This window comes from Ambystoma mexicanum, chromosome 5p, assembly GCF_040938575.1.
Source record: "Ambystoma mexicanum isolate Mex_15411 chromosome 5p, UKY_AmexF1_1, whole genome shotgun sequence".
NCBI classification, from domain to species: Eukaryota; Metazoa; Chordata; class Amphibia; order Caudata; family Ambystomatidae; genus Ambystoma; species Ambystoma mexicanum.
Window position 1 is genome coordinate 541,227,170 of NC_090930.1, and position 20,048 is coordinate 541,247,217.

At 49.1% G+C, this 20,048-nt stretch overlaps 1 protein-coding gene across 1 annotated transcript in view; it reads left to right on the forward strand.

Annotated features, from left to right (window-relative positions):
* TSPAN6 (tetraspanin 6) overlaps positions 1-19,676 on the forward strand; it is a 543,340-nt gene extending 523,664 nt beyond the window's left edge. Inside the window, exon 8 of the mRNA XM_069612959.1 lies at positions 18,371-19,676. The gene's annotated coding sequence lies outside the window, so the exon portion shown is untranslated. The remainder of the gene's footprint in view (positions 1-18,370) is intronic.
* The last annotated feature ends 372 nt before the right edge of the window (positions 19,677-20,048 follow it).

Sequence of the window (20,048 nt, forward strand, 5' to 3'; positions counted from 1 at the left end):
TGGCTGTCTCTTAGGGTTATTGCAGTGCATTGATGTAATGTTTGCCCGTCGTTTTAGTTTCCCGAGTGTCGGCAATATGTTCACGGCAGAAGGTTGTGGAGCAAGTATGTCGTTCCCTTAGGTTGTGTCTGCGTAAAAAAGTAACAGTGTGTGTCATTTTCGTTGTTTGATGGGTGTAGGTTAAAATGTGTTAACCCTTTAAGTGCCATGGGTATTCCCCCCCAGTGCCAAGGCCTTTTTTGGTGATTTCAGTATGTGGCCATTCAATGCCTTGTAACCTTTTTGTTACATGAGATATCTCGGCCCAATTTAGCCCCTTTTTTCCCCACATGTAGGTGGTCGTAACGCCACCCAGGAATCCTAGGTTGCTGTAGGGGAGTGAGAGAAAATAAGCAAAAAGGGCGAAAATGTTTTTTTTTCTTCAAAAAAATGCCAATAAAATGATGTACAAAGAAGCCTGTGGTTTTTTCCTTGTAAGAGCTAGGAACAAATGGTTTGCTGTGCTGAATTCCCCAATTTCCTGTCTTTCAGGAACAGGTTTAGTGGAAACGAAAACATTTTTTGATGTGGTTATCATCCGTTTTGTGAGAGGTAGGTGATTTTGCCCATTTTTGCCAATTGGGCATGCATGGATGGAATGGAAGAAAAGGGTAGGAAAGCCGAATTGGAGGACACAAAGGCATACATTTCTGAAAAGTAGACAAAATTCCAAGTTTAGGAAAGGGTGATTTGCGCAGGTCGGGCAACAACTAGGTAGGGGAAAATGCTGTAGATTGGGGAAAAAGCAGGAAAATGACCGAAAAAAGGTATGTGGTGGACATGGTTGGCTTGGTACGGCAATGGCTTCTATGAATTTTGAGAAAAGCAATGCTCCGCTGCATTCCCTTGACTCTTGCAGTTAGGAAAGCACACATTTTTTGCAGTGTTTCACAAAACAAGCAATACCACAAGCCAAACACTGAGCCATGGTAAACAGGAGTTTTATGCTTACGGACTGAACAGACGTACTTAGCATGTGTAAATCAGGAAAACCAATGTGGTGAGGAATGGCAAGCATACATTTTTTGAAAAAGTACAGGTAGACCTTTTCAAGGGTAGGTGACTTGTGCAGGTTACAAAAGTGTATGGTGCCCAAAGCAGCGACTAAATGTAGGGCACATTTGGGAAATTAAAGGGTTGTGTGACAAAGGGCACCAGCAAATGGGTCAAAACGTTATGAAAACCACACAAACACAACAAATGTCATACCTTCCCGCGTTCCCACACGTGTCCCGCTGATGACGGTACCTCACATGTGTGGGTGCACCTACCTGGGCGCCAAGGGGAAAGCCGAACACACCCCCAACCCCAAGTCTTTTCCGACATCTGAATTTCACGATTTTTCCAGATGGGCACGCCATGCAGATATGGGCCTCGGGTGTCCAAGCCACCAAGGAAAACGGGGAACCCCATGCATTTCCGAAAAGAGGACACCCCTGGAAATCATCAGAGGTCCGACTTGCGCAAATCGGCCCAGAATTTATTACTCAGAAACCCTGGCAAAGTCCGAAATTGGGTGAAAAAAAAGTTTTCCGCACATTTCACTCGGCTCACCCACCGAAACACGCCGCCAACACCACATGGCCTATCGTCCCGCGTTCCCACAAGTGTCCCGATCAAAACGGTATCTCTCATGTGTGGTGCACCTACTGGGGACACAAAAGGAAAAGGGTAACCCACTGGTAACCCTAAGCCTTTCGGCACACACATTTTGTTCATGTGGGAAACGTACAGATTTGGGCCTAGGGTGTCGAAGCCAGCAAGGAAAACAGGGAACCCTATACATTTCCCAAAAGAGGACTCCCGTGGGAATCCACAGAGATCTGATTTATGCAAATCAGCCCAGAATTTATTACCCAGAACCCCGGGAAAAGACCCAAATGGGGGAAGGGTGCCCAAGGTCAGGGATATTACCGACATGTCCGACTTTGCTGGAGCCCTGGCTGCCTTGCGTTACAGCTTCTCCCCACCAGGCAGTCCCGGCAGTGTGCCAATACCTCCCCGAAGGGAAAAACTGTAATGCAGCCCAGCCGCAACTCCAGGACGGTTGGAGGTGATGTCCCTGGCCTTTGACATCCATGTACCATGTGGGTGCACTGTCCCCTAAGCACAGCAGCAGCTCCAGAGAGCCCCGGCAGAATCCCCATTCCTCCCCGTAGGTGACATTTGTAACGTAGCACAGCCAGAGGTGGACCCTGGGCTTGCAGACGGACAACCCACATGGGAGGGTTCCGCTCCCAGGGAAACACCAATGTTCTGCTGGCATGGGGGGGCAATTTGTGGCCTGCCCCTGCAGTTGTGTCCCAGCCCACCAACATATCTGCCCAGACGGCCCATTCCTCCCCACCCTCCAGCCCCAGTCTCACCCACCACACTGACAGTGGGCCCTAACCATAGAATAATAAAAAAAACAGTACTCACATAACATTACAGCTGCTTGCGTAGAAAAAGCTGTACACAAAACAAAAAACATGTTACCTACGGTCACACCAGCAAAAACAAATACTTTGCGAGCATGCCCCCCCTTGCAAGCCATCCCTGGTGGTCTACTGAACCTCACGCCCAGTGAATACCTATTTGCCCCTTCCTATGGGCAGATATCTGCCCCCAGGGAGGCCTGCATGAGCTGCCCCCGCCACCCATTTGGGGTGAGGGGGGAGAGGGCACCCAAAAATTGTGGGACAAGCCCCCCAGTGGGTGGGGCAGTAAGGTTTGGGCACCCCGGGGCCAGATTGGCACACCAATGTGCCCCTCTGCGCCAAGGCAAGTTTGGCAAACAAAGAAAATAATTCAAAATGAAAGGCTGCCCTTTAGAGGGGGCTGAGGGGCACCCTACACCGCTGGGGAATTTTCTAATGTGATGGGGGGGGTGCACTTCTCCACCCCCACCCCAATTGGAGGGGCGGCGCATCTCATGTAGCCCTCCCTGGGGGCAGATAAGGGGGGGGCTGTCCTGGACTCCGGCGTCCCTTCCTAGGAGCAGATATCTGGTCCCAGGGAGGGCTACATGACATGGCACCCACTCCATGGGGGGTGGGGAGGTCAACGCCCCATCCCATTAGAAAATTCCCCGTCCCTTTTGGGGAGCCCCACAGCCCCCCCCCCCTAAAATGTGTTCCACCATTTTCACTTTTTTCCTTTGGTAACCCAACTCCCCTTGGCGCAGAGGGGCACATTGGTGTGCCAATCTGGCCCCAGGGTACCCAAACCTTACTGCCCCACCCACTGGGGGGCTGTCCCACAATTTTCGGGGGCCCTCTCCCCCTTTACCCCAAATGGGTGGTAGGGGCACCTCATGCAGGCCTCCCCGGGCCTCCTACAAATAGCTGTGTGAGGTACACCCCCCCTCCACTCTCAATACATGTGGCCCCATGCTTTGGGGCCACGGGGGGAAGGGGTGATTACCTAGTAAGCAGCCCCCCTCCCACCACCACTGTAAACGCATCCCTGGTGGTCTAGTGGCCATTGCTGCTCGCTGATTGAGCGCCTTGCGCCCGATCCCTGAGCAACAATGCTGTCACAAATGATGTCATTGGAAAGGGGAGACCCCAATGTATCTCTGTGGGGGCCCCGGAGGGGTGCGAGATTCAGCTATCTGAAGCCCCCAGCAAAACAGGATCAGCAAGCAAAGCTCCAAGTAAGTTTTACAGGGATCAGAACAGTACCTTAAAATGAAGAACTCTTTGCCTCAGGACTGTTCCAGAGGAGGGGGAACAGTTGACCCGATCACAGGTTTCTCTGTCATTGCGACAGAAGGGGGACTGGCAACCACACTCGTGTAGACGGACACCCAGCAACAGATTTTCTCAGTTCTGACTTGTTGCCACCTTTTCCAGGCTCGGTTGAAGGATGGATATTGCAACGGTAGACTCTTCACCTCTTCTCGGTCCTCGTCTTGTGTGAGGGGAGCTGGATCGAGTCTCTGTAGGTCAAGAAAGATGCCCACGAAGTTCCACGCGGATCCGTTCTTCGGGCGACTATGCACAGCGACACAGGACCCTGGGTATTTGTGAATTTCAGGCCAGGAAGGGGGTGCAAATTGCAGTTCATCTTGGGACTGGTTAGGCCCACCAGTGCCAAGGGACGAAGTTGTCTCGTTCGGATTTTCCTTGTTTCTCAGAAAGAGAGGTCGGGACAGCAGCAGTTATTCAACGGCTCTAGTGGCTGGCGTTGTCATCCTTCGGCTTATTCAGATTTTTCTATTCCAGAGGTCGACTCTGCTCCAGGAGCCTGTGTTTTATGCAGGGACACTGGCTGAGCCCACCAATCATATCCCATGTAACATTCGAAACTTGACCAGCCTCCCAGTCGGAATTGGTTTCTCTCAGGCACTCTGCAGGAAAAAGGACGGGGGCGTTTCAGTTGCCCATTCCCGCTTCCTGTCCTGCCAGTCACTCAAAGACTCTTTGCAGGCTTTCCAAGGGAAGCCCAGCAAAGACAAAGAAATGGAATCTCCCCCACCCAGGTAGGTAGAAGAGCTAAGCAAGGACAGCCTATCTTGTTCAGGGCTTAAAGTACAGCCACCATTTTGGGTCAATGGTGACCCTTGTGTCCCCTGCAGTAGCCACAATGACAACCTGCGATAAATGTTCACAAAAGTCATGTAAAAGGTACACCACCACCAGCCTGAAGAAAAGAGGGACTTTTCCCAGTAACCAAAAAGTTACTGGAGAAGTGAGAAAAGGGATGCAATGTTTCTCCAGCATTGGATCTTTCATAGATTCAGATGCTTGAATATTCCCCGTCGTCAGACTGGGAATCCTCGGTGATAAATTAAATAATAATAATTTTTTTTTTTAAATATATATATATATATATATATATATATATATGTACACTGCCACCTAGCAGTGCATGTACATAGCCCATTATAGCCTATGAGCCACTTCATTGTGTAGTCCCTCCACCTCACTTTGGTCCTTTATAACCCCAGCCAATGAGGTGGCAGGGCTTAAGCTCCGCCCCCGGCAGCCATCTTCAGATTTTTCACCGCAGTCTATCAGACACAGGGAATCCTCAAGCTCTCTGAGCTTTCTCAAATTCTTTCTACTTTTGTGTGGAATATATTTGTAAAATATATTCCATCTTGTTCCCCTTCTCAGGGGTTTTTCTTTCCAATTAACCTTGGTGGCAAAACTTGTTGTTTTCCTCTCAAAATCGTCGACTGAACTTCTCTTCAGAAATGGAGGCACCTCAGGCTGTCAGGAAGCCTTCCCTGTTCAGGGACTGTACGAGGTGCAAGAAGAAATTGGTTTACTACAAGGACCCCCACGAGCATTGCATTTATTGTCTGTACCCACATGACATTAAAAAATGCGAGATTTGTAAAACCTTTTCCACTAAGACCCTTCAAGACAGGCATAGAAGACTCCTTTCATACCTGGAATCCAGGGATCAATCTTCGGACGAAGAGTCTGTCAGAACAGCTCCTGTCCAATCCAGCATTCCATCTGAGAGGCAAACTTCAAAGAGAAGGGCCTCTTCAGTGGAAAGGAGTTCCTCTCCCAAATCCAAAAAGAGGAAGCTGGAATTGATACCCTTTCTGCCTCCAGTTGACCTATCAAGCCAGAAAAAGTCAGCAAAATCTGCCTCCAGAGGTAAGGAGGAGTTTGCAAAAAACGGGGGGGGGGAGGGGGCAGTCGTCGGCGGGTAAACCGCCCACGAATGAAGGGAAAGGTAAAGGCGCGTCATCGGCCATACCGTCGACGAAACCAGCATCGACGACGCTTAAGACATCGTCGACAGTTAGATCATCGTCATCGGACATGTCGACCGCGAAGCAATCGTCGACGAGCAAGAAACACCACTCGTCCACGAAGCATTCCTCCATGACGCAGTCGTCCACGGAACACACTCCACATTCGTCAACGAAGCCCTCGTCGACGGGAAAAGGTCAGTCGTCGACGACGAATCCCTCGTCGACGGGAAAATCTCAGTCGTCGACGGGAAAAGCTCAGTCGACAGCGAAGCCTCCGTCGACAGGACAATCTCTGTCGTCGACGGCGAAGCCCTCGTCGACGGGAAAATCTCAGTCGTCGACGAGGATAACATCATCCATAACGCCTTCAGAGGCACCGCAAATTTCGGCAGTTACAGAGGAATTACTGCCTCTCACTCTTGAAGCTCCTGTCATTACAAGCAATATCATTGAGAAGAATACTGTAACTGAACCTCTGGTACAGCAATTTTCACCTTTGGGGCACATGGCAGAACTTCCGGATATAATTCTTCAGGAAGAATTCTCTGATGCGGAAGTGGTGGAAGAGTCCATCGGTCCCTTACCGAAGCAATACAGCCCTCCTTGGCACTCGTCCACGGGAGAATCCGAATATCCTCATGACCCGGTGCTCATGTTATCCGTGCAGAGGATTGTAGAAGAATTTTACAAACGGCAAAGGGAGAAGCAAATTCCGATTAATCCCATTCCTAGAGAGTCATCCCCGATTCCAGGCACATCGGGTTGCTCTCCTTACAGGAGTAGACCGCAAAAACGGATGAGATCACCTGCTCGAAGACCGAGGAGCAGCACCCACAGTGCTTCACCTACAAGAGTCCCGTCACCACAGTCATCGCACAGACCGCGATCTCCGGACGTAGATCCCACCATGGTACCGTCCACCATCTCGGTATCAGACTGGCAGGAGGATCCTTTGGTGAATTTTCGGAACCAGAAGAAGGAGAAATTACTCAGGAGCCAGACGATTTGGGATGACTACGTCGTCGAGAAGCCCAGGAGGAGAGACTCGCCGGGCAAGGCCTCACCACCGGATGATCTCTTCTCTTTCCATACCATAATAGGTAAAGCCGCAGAACTGTTTAAAATTCAGGTTTCTTCGGAGGAAAGACAATCAGTGCTCTACGAGCACAGGGACAAACGAAGGAGGACAGTGACCACAATTCCCCTCCTCGATACCATCTGGGATTCCGGATCCAAGATCCTATCTACGCCCTTATCGACTCCGGCGTTGGTGTCCAGGCCAGAAAAGAAATATAAAGCTCCGGATTCGGCACCGCTTTGTTTAAGGGGTCATACGAAACCGGACTCAGTTATTACAGTGGCGGCCAGAAAGAAACTCGCCAACCCCTCCTCACCGTTGTCGGCCCCACCGGATAAGGACGGACGTAAATTGGAAGCCATGGGCAGGAAAGTATCATCTTCTGCATCACTTACAATCAGAGCGGGTAATGCACTGGCCATGACCGCAAGATTCGATCGCGAGCTTTGGCTCCGCATGCCTAACTTGGTGAAACAATTACCACCGGAGCTCCAGGAAGAGGCAAAATCCATAATCGCGGATGGTGAAGCAACATCGGATCACATGATCGACGCAGCAGTTGATGTGGCCGAATCAGGCTTCAGACAGATGGCGCACGGCACAGTGCTCAGAAGGCAGGCCTGGATGAAGGCTACTAACTTTAGACCTGAAGTTCAGGCGCAGATACTAGACATGCCATTTGACGGCCAAGATCTCTTTGGGAAAAAGATAGATGACCATTTGAAGGCAATCAAGACAGACACTGACACAGCCAGAGCCATCAGTTCTTTAAAGGACAAAAGTAAGGACCATCGGTCTTTTCGTCCCTTTAGAGGTTCATCTTCCAAGTTCAGGGGATACAGTCCTTCCTCCTATGGTCAAAAAGCACAAGGCGGCACGTACCAAGCCAATAAATATCAGTCATCCAACAGATACGCCCATAGAGGCAGACGTGGCTCCGCCCAAGGGAAGTCGCAAGGCAAGCAGAACTGACGACCAATCTCACCCCCCCCCCCTTCGCCACGCCCCGGTGGGGGGAAGGGTGAGCCAGTTTTTCCAGCGCTGGCGGTCAATTACATCGGACAAATGGGTGTTACAGGTGATCCGAAAGGGTCACACCTTGGAATTTCTGGACCAACCTCCTTCCCTGCCTCCAACTCCCCGCAGAGTGCATATGCTAAGACAGGTCATGTCCGAAGTGCAAAAACTGCTCCAGAAGGCAGCAGTAGAGCCAGTACCCTATTCTCAGAGGGGAAAAGGTTTCTACTCCCGATTTTTCCTCGTCAGAAAGAAAAACGGTCAATGGAGGCCCATCTTGGACCTGAGGGCTCTCAACAAGTTCATCAAGCGCATAACTTTCAAGATGGTAGCTCTACAAGGGGTGCTACCTTGGTTAAACAAGCACGACTTCTTGGCCACTTTAGACTTGGAGGATGCATACTTCCACATTCCGATCCATCCAGCACACAGGCAGTTCCTCAGGTTCACAGTGGGAGGGCTCCACTTTCAGTTTCAAGTGCTTCCGTTCGGTCTAAAATCGGCGCCAAGAGTTTTCACGAAGTGCCTGGCACCGGTAGCGGCAAGTCTCAGGAGAGCAGGAACGGACGTTTTTCCATACCTGGACGATTGGCTGATAAAGGCAAGTTCAGCTGCAAAGGCTCGTTCGGCAGTGTCGAGGACGGTCAACCTTCTAAAAGAGTTAGGTTTCTCCATCAACCAGACGAAGTCCTGCCTCGTTCCCAGCAAGGTAGCTCTCTTCCTGGGAGCCGAGCTCGACTCCAGCATTCCCAGAGTGAGACCATCCACAGAGAGAATAGCAGCGATTCTACGCTCAACTTCGAACTTCCTACAGAAAGAGACAACATCTGTACGCTCTTACAAATCCCTATTGGGCATGATGTCATCATGCATATTCCTCATACCGAACTGCAGGCTTCGCATGAGGCCGGTTCAGGAAGCTCTGGACCACCAATGGAAACAAGCTTTCGGATGCTGGGAAGACATTGTCCAGATTCCATCGATGTTGCACAAGGCCCTCCGATGGTGGAACGTTCCGAGGAATCTTCTACAGGGAATGCCGTTTCAAGCACCGACATCGACCCTCCTGCTACGGACGGACGCTTCCTTATCAGGCTGGGGCGCTCATCTTGCGGACCTCCAAACCAAGGGATCTTGGTCGGCACAAGAATCCCAGCTCCACATCAACGTGTTGGAGCTCAGGGCCGTAAGGTTGGCGCTGAAAGCCTTCCTACCGGTTATAGCTGGTCAAGTTCCTACGGTCCAGACAGACAACACGACCTCCATGCACTATACAAACAAGCAGGGAGGCACGAGGTCTCAGATTCTGTCGCAAGAAGCCCAACAGCTATGGGCATGGGCCTTGCGCTACGGGATACAGATCAGGGCAGAGCACCTTCCAGGAGTAGACAATGTCCTAGCGGACAGATTAAGCAGAGAATACACAGCGTCACACGAGTGGGAGTTGGACGACAGAGAAACCCGGCGGATATTTGCCTTATGGGGCCATCCGCAGATCGACCTTTTCGCCACCAGGAACAACAAAAAATGCAAGAGATTTGCATCAAGATACCCCGAGCACCAATCGCTGGGAGACGCGTTCTCAGTGGATTGGTCGGGGAAGCTCCTCTACGCCTTCCCACCCATTCCCCTCATGTCGAGGGTACTTCGCAGGGTGAAAGAACAGGATTGTTCCTTGATTCTTATTGCACCCGATTGGGCACGGCAAGTCTGGTACCCGACGCTGAGACATCTATCCTGCAAAACCCCGATTCGTCTCAAATCACATCAATATCTACTGACACAACAGAACCGCAAGGTCCTCCACCACGACCCGAGGAGCCTGTCCCTCAAAGCATGGTTCCTGAGCAGCGTAAACTGATGCACCTAAAGTTACCATTAGAATGCTGGGATATCATCAGGGCCGCTAGAGCCCCGTCCACACAACTCACCTACACCAGAAAATGGACCAGGTTTTCCAAATGGTGCGAGACCTCTGCGATCGATCCCCTCACGGCCTCGGTTGATCAAATTCTGCCTTACTTGTTGCACCTGGCTAAATCAGGGCTCTCACTGTCCTCTATCAAGGTCCATCTGTCAGCCATAGCGGCCTACACAGTAACCGCGGAGACGCAAGCCTTCCTCTCCTTACCAGCGATCAAGATCTTCCTGAAAGGGCTGATGCGTACTTATCCGCCTACACCTACACCAGTTCCGGACTGGAGCCTCAACACCGTCTTAACAGCCCTCATGCAACCTCCCTTCGAGCCCATACATAGATGCGATATTAAATTCTTGTCCTGGAAGACATCCTTCCTGGTAGCCATCACATCGGCCAGAAGGATCAGTGAGTTGCAAGCTTTGTCTTCGGAACCTCCATTTACCTTGTTCCAGAAGGACCGCGTCATCTTAAGGCCTCACCCGAAGTTCCTCCCCAAGGTACTTTCGGAGATGTCGTTCACTGAGCGCATTGTTTTACCAACCTTCTTCCAGAATCACGCTTCGGAAGCGGACAGGACATTACACTCTCTAGACGTTTCTAGGGTGTTGAAGTTTTACTTGCAAAGAACCAAGGAGTTCCGCTCCTCAAACCGGCTATTCATTTCCTTCTCTGGCCGTACCAAGGGCCAACATATATCCAAACAAAGCCTGGCACGCTGGGTATCGTCCTGCATTACCCACTGTCATCAGTTGAAAGGCGACCCTTTAACTAGACCGCCGTCTGCGCACTCCACCAGAGGAAGGGCGGCGTCAACAGCATTCCACGCAGGGGTGGCCTTGAAAGACATATGCAGAGCTGCCACGTGGAGCACTCTCCATACTTTCGCGAAACACTACTGCCTGACTGAAGATACCAACAAAGAAACTGCAGTTGGACAGGCAGCGCTCCGCCATCTCTTTGTGTAAGGTAGGACCAGCCTCCTTTCCCACCTTTCCCGAAGTATGTAACCGTTGTGTTGCTGCATGGTAAAGGTTTGATCAGAAATATGTTTTTCTGTAATTATGCATATCTGTTTATAATGGTGGCATGTTTTAACTGCTTGGTATTCTATTCAAGCATCTGAATCTATGAAAGATCCAATGCTGGAGAAGTCTTAGTTACTTACCTGTAACTGTATTTCTCCAGCATTGGTATCTTTCATAGATTCACATGCGCCCGCCCGCCTCCCCTGAGAGGCTGCTCCTATGCTCGGCATCCATCATACTGTAATCTCTACGGTTCAAAATCTGAAGATGGCTGCCGGGGGCGGAGCTTAAGCCCTGCCACCTCATTGGCTGGGGCCATAAAGGACCAAAGTGAGGTGGAGGGACTACACAATGAAGTGGCTCATAGGCTATAATGGGCTATGTACATGCACTGCTAGGTGGCAGTGTGTATATATATATATTTCTGATGTTTGTTAATCTGCTTAGAATCACATGCTGTGCATAGGTCCGACATCCAGTGGTCACTGCGGAGTATTGCATTTTGTTTTTCGTAGTCGAAAAGGGGACGTCGACCAGGCGTGTCTGAAACACTATCCCTATAGTGACGTGCGTTGTACCCACAATCCCTCACGCGTCGAGGTCCCTCAGATTGTTTTTTTCCGCCCAGCTTCTGGTCGCCTTCACGCGGAGCTCCTCGAGAGACATTGCAACCCTCGACCTTTGGTCGTTTCTTCTACGAAGATTAATACAGCACTCCCTCGACGCAGTGTAGCTGTTCTCCGCCGAGCAAAATCGTCGACGGAGGGTCGAGCGGAGGAAATCTTCGGCGCTGCCGAACACGTGGCCTGGCCTCGCTGGCCGCATACAGTAGGGAGAGTGGGGTCGTGGGACATCTCTGGGTCTTTCTGAGAATGCCTTTCCCTTTCCCCTTCCTTTCCCTGGGGGTGTTTATCGCGATTTATTGCCTCTGCTATGGAGAGGACACCATTTAGGTTTTGCCCACTTTGTAAAGGCAAATTCACTTGGAAGGACAAGCACTCACGGTGTAACCGCTGCTTGCCCCTCGATCACAAAGAGGAAGGGTGCGCGGCTTGTCGGCTTCTGAAGCCTAAAACTCTAAAAGACCGTAGGGTTAAAAGGTGGGCGGCCTACGCGATGTCGAAGGCCGAAGGTTCACCCGCCGCTGCTACCACCGACAGTGACGAGGAACGCGATGACACGACCTCCGCCACGGAAGTCGAAACCCCCTCTAAGGAGCGCTTACGCGCTTCGTCGTCTGTCCCCGGCCCCGACGGGCTCGGCTCACGCCCTGCTTATGGGGATGAACACCCCGGCGACACTGACGCACACAAAGATTCACATAAAGATAAGCACACAACCCATGGCTCTTCTTCGTCTAAGTCGAAGAGAGCTTCGGCGCCCAAGGAGACGCAGGTTCCACCGGCGGCCTCCTCGGACCGTTCGGGTTCGAAGCCCCTCTCGCAACCGCAGCCGCGACCTGCGACTGGGCTTTCGGCAAACAAGGGCGCCACCACCAAACCATCGGCCGGTGCGCATCAACAGAAGGCGCAGACCGCCGTACAGCGCTCGATACCCATAGCGTCGAAAACTCAAGCTTCCGCCGACAAGAATGTCGCCGATAGCTTAGCCAGGATCGTTGTAGCCGACGCCCAAAAGCGTACGCCGAAGATTTCGTCGAGCGTTACGCATAGATCAAAGGATACGCCGAAAACACCCGAAGGAAAGCAGGGACTACCCCCTTCAGTCAGGGAGTCTCCCGACACACCTAAGGGTTTTGAGGAGGGCGACGGGACACTTTCCTCGACGCTTTGGGAGAGGTCGAGCCATTTCGAGGTAGACAACTCGAGTTTTCCCCCGCTAGACCGCTCTGGGGTACCCCATGAAACTATGGAGAGACTCCACCTCTGTATGGAGAGGATGGAAAAGTTTATGAGTACCCAAGCCCCTCTAACTCTCAGAAGACCTAGAGAAGGGCCTCAAGACGACCCCAGAGCCAAAAAACCGAGGCTGGTCGATCCCCTGCTGGACACAGCCTCAGACTTCCAAGATGTATATGACCTCACTGGGGAGGAACAATACTTCGAGGAAGAAGATGATTTCATGGACAACGAAGGACAGAACCAGGAGGAATGTCTAGAAGACAGAACAGACATTATAGAAGAAGGCTTCGGGATTAGCCCAGGAGAAGGACCTTCGCACCCCTGGCAATCACCATCAGTGTGTTCCGACACTGATGCCCTAAATCTAACTCCTCCGGATAATTCTCCAGTTAGGAACACGTCTCCAATTGACGATCAGCCTACTTTCAATGCACTGTTGCGCAGAGCAGCAGCGCATTTCGAACTGGACACGGGAGAACTCTCTCCAGAATTAGACTTTGTAGAAAGAGTCATTAAAGAAAAACCCCCGGTCAGCCAGACCATTCCACTCCTCGCCTCAGTTAAAAGGAGGATCACCCCGTCGCTGTCCACTCCCGCATTGATCAGAGGGGTCAATCCACGGATTGAGAAACTTTTCGCTCCTTCACCCTCAGACCCGCTCTACATTAGGGGACATTCCATACCGGACTCCCTAGTTGTATCTAATACTAGAAAGAGGGCAGGGGTACCACTTTCCACCAGTGAGGCACCCCCTGACAAGGAGGGCAAGAGGCTATATGCCCTTGCAAAAAGAGTTACTTCCTCGGCTGCCTTCTCAGCAAGAATTGCCAACAACAATTCCTTGCTTGCGAGCTACGCAGACGCGCAGTGGGCCAAACTGCGCAAAGACGCAGAGGAAGCACCGGAGCCTTTACGTACACGCCTGCTGTCGACTATTGGCGAAGGAACACAAGTGAACCTGAGCATTGTAAAAAACTCTCTGGACGCGGCAGAAACAGCAGGACGTTCCCTGGTACAAGGAATACTCCTAAAGCGCCATGTATGGCTGCGCAACTCAGGCTTTAAACCGGAGACACAGGCGTCTTTAATAAATAAACCTGTCGAGGACGCCAACCTCTTCGGAAAAGCGGTAGATGAAGCCCTAGAGATGGCCAAAAAAGAGTTCGACACTATCAAGACTCTTGACCAGATCTCTAAGCCCACTACCAGACGCGGCTATGGCAACAAGCGCTTTTTTCGTGGCCAACGGCAACAACAACAAGGTCACCATCAGCAATACCCTGCCACCCATTACCAAGCCAATAGTGGGCAGTACAGCCAAAGAGGCCAACGCCGGGGCAAAGGGAGAGGTCGGGGATCCACCCCCAGAGGCTCCCAAGCCCCCAACAACTCCAAGTGACGCGAAGATTCGCGTCCCCTCCCATGCAACACCGGTCGGGGGCCGGATAACATCCTTTCTTCCTGCATGGGAGAAATAACGTCAGACCGTTGGGTACTTTCCACCGTAGCCCACGGATACTGTATCGAATTCAACAGTTCCCCATCCTACAGACCCCCGAGGGGACGGCGGTTGACACCGGAACATCTTGCCATCCTTCTTCAAGAAGTACAACAACTGCTGGAAAAAGGAGCCATAGAGGTCGTGCCTCTATCTCAGGTAACGGAAGGTATTTATTCAGTGTACTTCCTTGTACCCAAAAAGGATCTAACCATGCGCCCTGTATTAGATCTGCGCCCAGCGAACAAGTTTATCAAACCCCAAAAGTTTCGTATGGTGACCTTACAGGAGGTGATCCCGCTGCTTTCACAGGGAGATTACATGACAACATTGGACATGAAAGATGCATACTTTCATATTTCAATGTTGCCAGCGCACAGAAAATACCTAAGGTTCATGATAGAGGGCAAACACTACCAGTTCAAGGTGCTACCCTTCGGTATAGCTTCAGCACCAAGGGTATTCACAAAGGTACTGGCAGTGGCTGCGGCCCACCTGCGCAGGTTGTCCATCCCAGTTTACCCTTACCTCGACGACTGGCTCATAACAAAGGGACTCCTACGAAACATGTTTCTCCAATACCCAAAAGACGGTAGACCTTTTGTTCCAACTGGGCTTCTCCATCAACGAAAAGAAGTCCAGTCTAGACCCCAGTCAAATCAAACAATTTCTAGGGGCTCTAATTCAAACAAGGGACGGCCTCGTCTTCCCCTCCAAAGAGAGGGTCCAAAACATGCTGTTTCAGATCCCCCAATATGTGACCGGCCGAGAGGTGACGGTACGCAAAGCAATGCGCTTGCTAGGAATGATGGCGTCGTGTATTTATTTGGTACCTCACGCGCGCCTGCGCATGCGCCCAATGCAAGAGTGGCTCAACAGCCAGTGGTGTCAGGCCAGCGGACAATGGGACGATCTAGTGGTGGTCTCGCAGGCCTTGGTTCTCTCGCTACAGTGGTGGACAAAGGGGAACATGGAAAAAGGAAAACCCTTTGCCACACCCGCGGCGGAAGCCACTCTAACCACAGACGCATCCCTCACAGGATGGGGTGCTCACCTATCCCATCAGACTGCTCACGGAGTGTGGACTCCGAACGTAGCATCCAAACACATCAATCTACTGGAGCTACTAGCGGTATTCAAGGCGCTAAAAGCCTTCCAAGAACACCTACAAGGCAAGACAGTAATGGTCCTTACGGACAGCACTACAGCCATGTACTACATCAACAAGCAGGGGGGCACCCACTCTCCAGGCTTGTCCAAACTGGCCCAAAATATATGGAAGTGGGCTCTCAAACAGGACATGTTCCTACTATCACTACATGTACCCGGGGAACTCAATCTGCTGGCAGACAGACTCAGCAGAGATTTCCCCCTGCCCGAAGAGTACGAATGGCGTCTGCACGAAGACATCGTCTTCGACGTCTTCACACAATGGGGATTCCCAGAAATAGACCTGTTCGCAACCCTGGAGAACTCTCAATGCCTAAGTTACGCCTCCAGGTACCCCCAGAACCAATCCAAGGGGAACGGTCTATCGATGCAATGGTCAGGGAAATTTGTTTACGCTTTTCCCCCGACTCCCCTTCTCAACAAGGTGGTGCACAAGATGCACCAGGAACAAGTGACCATGATACTGGTGGCCCCAATGTGGGCCCGACAGCCATGGTTCGCTCACTTGATGGAGATGTCTCTATCTCCCCCAGTAAAACTCCCCTGCCCGTACAACATGCTATCTCAGAACAAGGGCAGGACTCTGCACCCATGCCCCCAGAACATGAATTTAGCAGCTTGGCTCCTGAGGTCATAGAGTTCGGACATCTACAACTCCCGCAAAGATGCATGGACATCCTCAGGGAAGCCAGAAAACCGAACACTCGCCACTGCTATTCTAGCAAGTGGAAGAGATTTGTCATCTGGTGCAGGAGTAAAAGCATCAACCCTATTGACTGCTCTCCCACACATGTGGTACTATACCTGACCCATCTCTTGGATTCAGGCCTAGTGTTTAACTCCATTAAAGTCCACCTAGCGGCACTTTCTGCATACACCACCTCCCAACTCAAAGTGTCGTGGTGGAGGATCCCAGTTATAAAGGCATTCATGGAGGGAGTAAAAAGAATACACCCCCCGATAGCTGACCCTGCTCCCGGATGGGACCTTAATGTGGTACTTACCAGACTCATGGGCTCTCCATTCGAACCCATGCACAAAGCATCCCTTAAACATCTTACTCTTAAGACTGCTTTTTTAATAGCTATCACCTCCATCAGGAGAGTAAGTGAACTTCAGGCTCTTTCTATTCTAGACCCCTTTGTTACAGTTCACAAAGATAAAGTGGTTCTACGCACGCACCCTAGGTTTGCTCCGAAATTTATTTCTAAATTCCACGTAAACCAGTCTATAGAACTACCAACGTTCTTTCAAAATCCTTCCAATTTGGGAGGAAGGACTCTGCACACACTTGATGTACGCAGGGCGGTCATGTTCTACATGGAAAGAACCAGACCATTGAGGAAGACTAATCAGTTCTTCGTCTCGGTGGCAGCAGGAAGAGAAGGAGATGCGGTTTCAAAATCCACTATTTCTAGATGGATTGTTCAATGCATCACTCTCTGCTATACTCTTGCTAAGAGAGAACTACCCTTTAAGCCAAGAGCACACTCTACTCGAGGCACGGGGGCGTCCATAGCATTCATTGCAAATGTTCCCCTTGAGTCCATCTGCAAAGCGGCTACCTGGAGTTCTGTGCACACCTTTACAAAACACTACTGTCTAGATACACACTCTAGATCTGACTCCCAGGTGGGACAGGCAGTATTACGACACCTTTTCTCTACTGTTCCTTCTCATAACCCACCGCCAACTCCGGGTACTGCTCGCTAGTCTATGCACACCATGTGATTCTAAGCAGATTAACAAACATCAGAAGAGAATGCATTACTTACCGTAAAAGCATTTCTGATGGTTGTATCTGCTTAGATTCACATGCGCCCACCCTTCCTCCCCGCTCGGATGGAAGGAACATAGACTTCCTTTATATATCTCTCTCTCTTTCTGTACTCACTCACTCACGTCTAGAAGGCTCCCTCAGGGCAGAAAAAATACAAACAGAGGGACCTCGACGCGTGAGGGATTGTGGGTACAACGCACGTCACTATAGGGATAGTGTTTCAGACACGCCTGGTCGACGTCCCCTTTTCGACTACGAAAAACAAAATGCAATACTCCGCAGTGACCACTGGATGTCGGACCTATGCACAGCATGTGAATCTAAGCAGATACAACCATCACAAATGCTTTTACGGTAAGTAATGCATTCTCATATATATATATATATATATATATATATATATATATATATATATATATATATATATATATATATTTAAAAAAAAATATATTATTTAATTTATCAGCGAGGATTCCCAGTCTGACGACGGGGAATATTCAAGCATGTGAATCTATGAAAGATACCAATGCTGGAGAAATACAGTTACAGGTAAGTAACTAAGACTTCCCCTCAACACTCCACATAAGGTGGGGTTAGCTGATCTCACAAAAGAAAGTGCAGGTGGGATATAAAGTATCCTCCTAATACGGTAACTGGGTGTTAACCAAGGGGAAATGCACATTAGAGAGGAAGCTCTAGGAGACTCCAGTAGCCCTGCACAGAAAGTGATGTGTGCTACTTCAGTAAAATGTAAATGCCAGAAAAGATGGAGGAAAGCATAACTCCAAAACAGTATACCAAATAGAGACAAAAACGGTTCCCAAGATCAGAGTAAAAGAATGAGTGAGTGTGGAAAAACGGTCCCATTCACTCGGGGGAATCGGACAAAAATCCAAGAGTCCTGCAAAAAGTGCTGGGAGGAGAGAATTTCACTCAAGAAGGAAAATCTACTCTAACATTCATCAAGTGGACTTGTTCTCTGGGGCCATAACGTCTATGGCATTGAGCTTTAGATATGACCTTCACTCCTTATACCTCATGTTTTGGTGGCGCAACAGCTTTTTATCAGTTGTACATCAGTAGATTGTTTATAGCCTGCAAAATCTCCTGTGCATGTTTATAACATAAAGGTTTATTATTAATGGATCATTTATGCTGTATTTATTTAGCTTTTTGTTTTTCGTGAAAAGTGTACAGTGTGAAAACCGTGTGAAAACATTTAATTTAGTTTCCAATTATTTAATTGCATATATTTTTATTTGGACTCTTCTTTTCCTTCTAGGAACCCCTGCACAGCTTGATCGTTACTGAAATGGATTGCATTTGCCTTCAAAACGTCTTCACTTGAACCTGGACTGTTGGGCTTTTGTTTTGAAATCACCTCTTGCCATGGAATCAGCCTGTGAAGATATTTTTATAAAACCCGCAGCCTTGTGCATGCTGTTGCTGCAATATAGATAGGATTTTAAGACAAGACACTTTTGATTTGCATCCCATTTGTGTGTGTGCTACCCTTGAAGGTGTCATTTCGAAAAGCCCTCCGTCGGATGTTTCTTATCCTTACCGACCTTCTCTACCCCAATGTGTTGTGCCCTCAAGCTCTGTTTTAATGGTAGGGCTTATTTCTATTTGAATGTACTGTTTTGTATGGTATTAAACTCTAATAGCTTAAAGATGTTATTGTGAATTCACTTTTTCTACGCTGCATACACATACGTTGTGGTGGTGCAGCTTGAAGCTAGTCCAACTTTCGACTGTATTTTGTATCCAAAAGAATTGTATGAATTTTAGTATCGAAGATTTTTTTCATTTAGTTATGATTTTAAAAATCAGCATGCTTGGATGCCCTTTATAACATGGAAGTACATAACAAATACAGAGATAATGGCAAACATGCAATTAATGGAACATCTCGATGCAATCCTGCCAAAGATGCATTGTGATAACAGACTTGGGAAAGTCGTTTTTTCTTTGAAAGAAGTTGCCTTACAAGTCTGTATCACTGGCTCCTTCTGACCTTTGTGTGCGGCTATGCATGATGCCACTGAGAGCTTACATTTTAAGAGGTTTATTAGAACATATCTGCTAGGCATTGGAATCATGAAAGGCATAGTTTGTCCAAAGGCTGCTATTTCCCCCCTGACCTTTAGAATATGCTCTGGTTTGTAATGCATTGATGGTAAGAAAACCTCTGTCAAAGTGACCATCTTATTTAGCTTCTGGATGGTTTCAGAACGTATAACCTACGTGTGGTGCCCTTTTTTCAGTTGCATTACACCACTATTAATTACAGTTTAAGGGGGTTTCCTTTGCAGAGCAGTTATTCCTGGGCGCTCAGCTACTTAATGTTTGTCAATGTTTAATTATTTTACAATAATAACGATTTTTATTTAGTTGCGATCAGGCATTTAAGATTCCAGGAGTTGTGAAACCAGACTGTATTTTGTTTAGTCCCTAGAGTGCCCAATCCTCAGGGTGTCAATGTCAGTATTATCTGCTGCTTTAACTTGATTCATGTTTTGGTTGGTTATTAAATTGAAATTCAGTGATGTCTGACAACAAAATAAATGTGTAATATTTTCTTCTAATGAATCCCATTCATTCCTGCATCTCTACTGTCATTGAGTGAAACAACCATTATTTTGTTCTGAAGAAAGCTCTTCAAGAGGTTCTTGTCATGAATCCCACAATGTTTCTTTACTCTAACAGCACCAGAAAGACCTTTCTTTAAAATGGCGAAATCCGAAAAGGCAGGACTGCATATGCCCACATTCTTATCAGAAGCATTTTGTTTATTTTTCTATCATTAATGTATTGCTTTTTCATAAACGCACAACATTGGAGCATCTAGAATACAACATATCTCGTAAGTGAATCACATGGGAGTATCATCGTAATTAAGTGCTTCACAAACTGAGTGTTCCATCAACCTGCACCGCTGGAAAGAGTCTAGGGTTGAG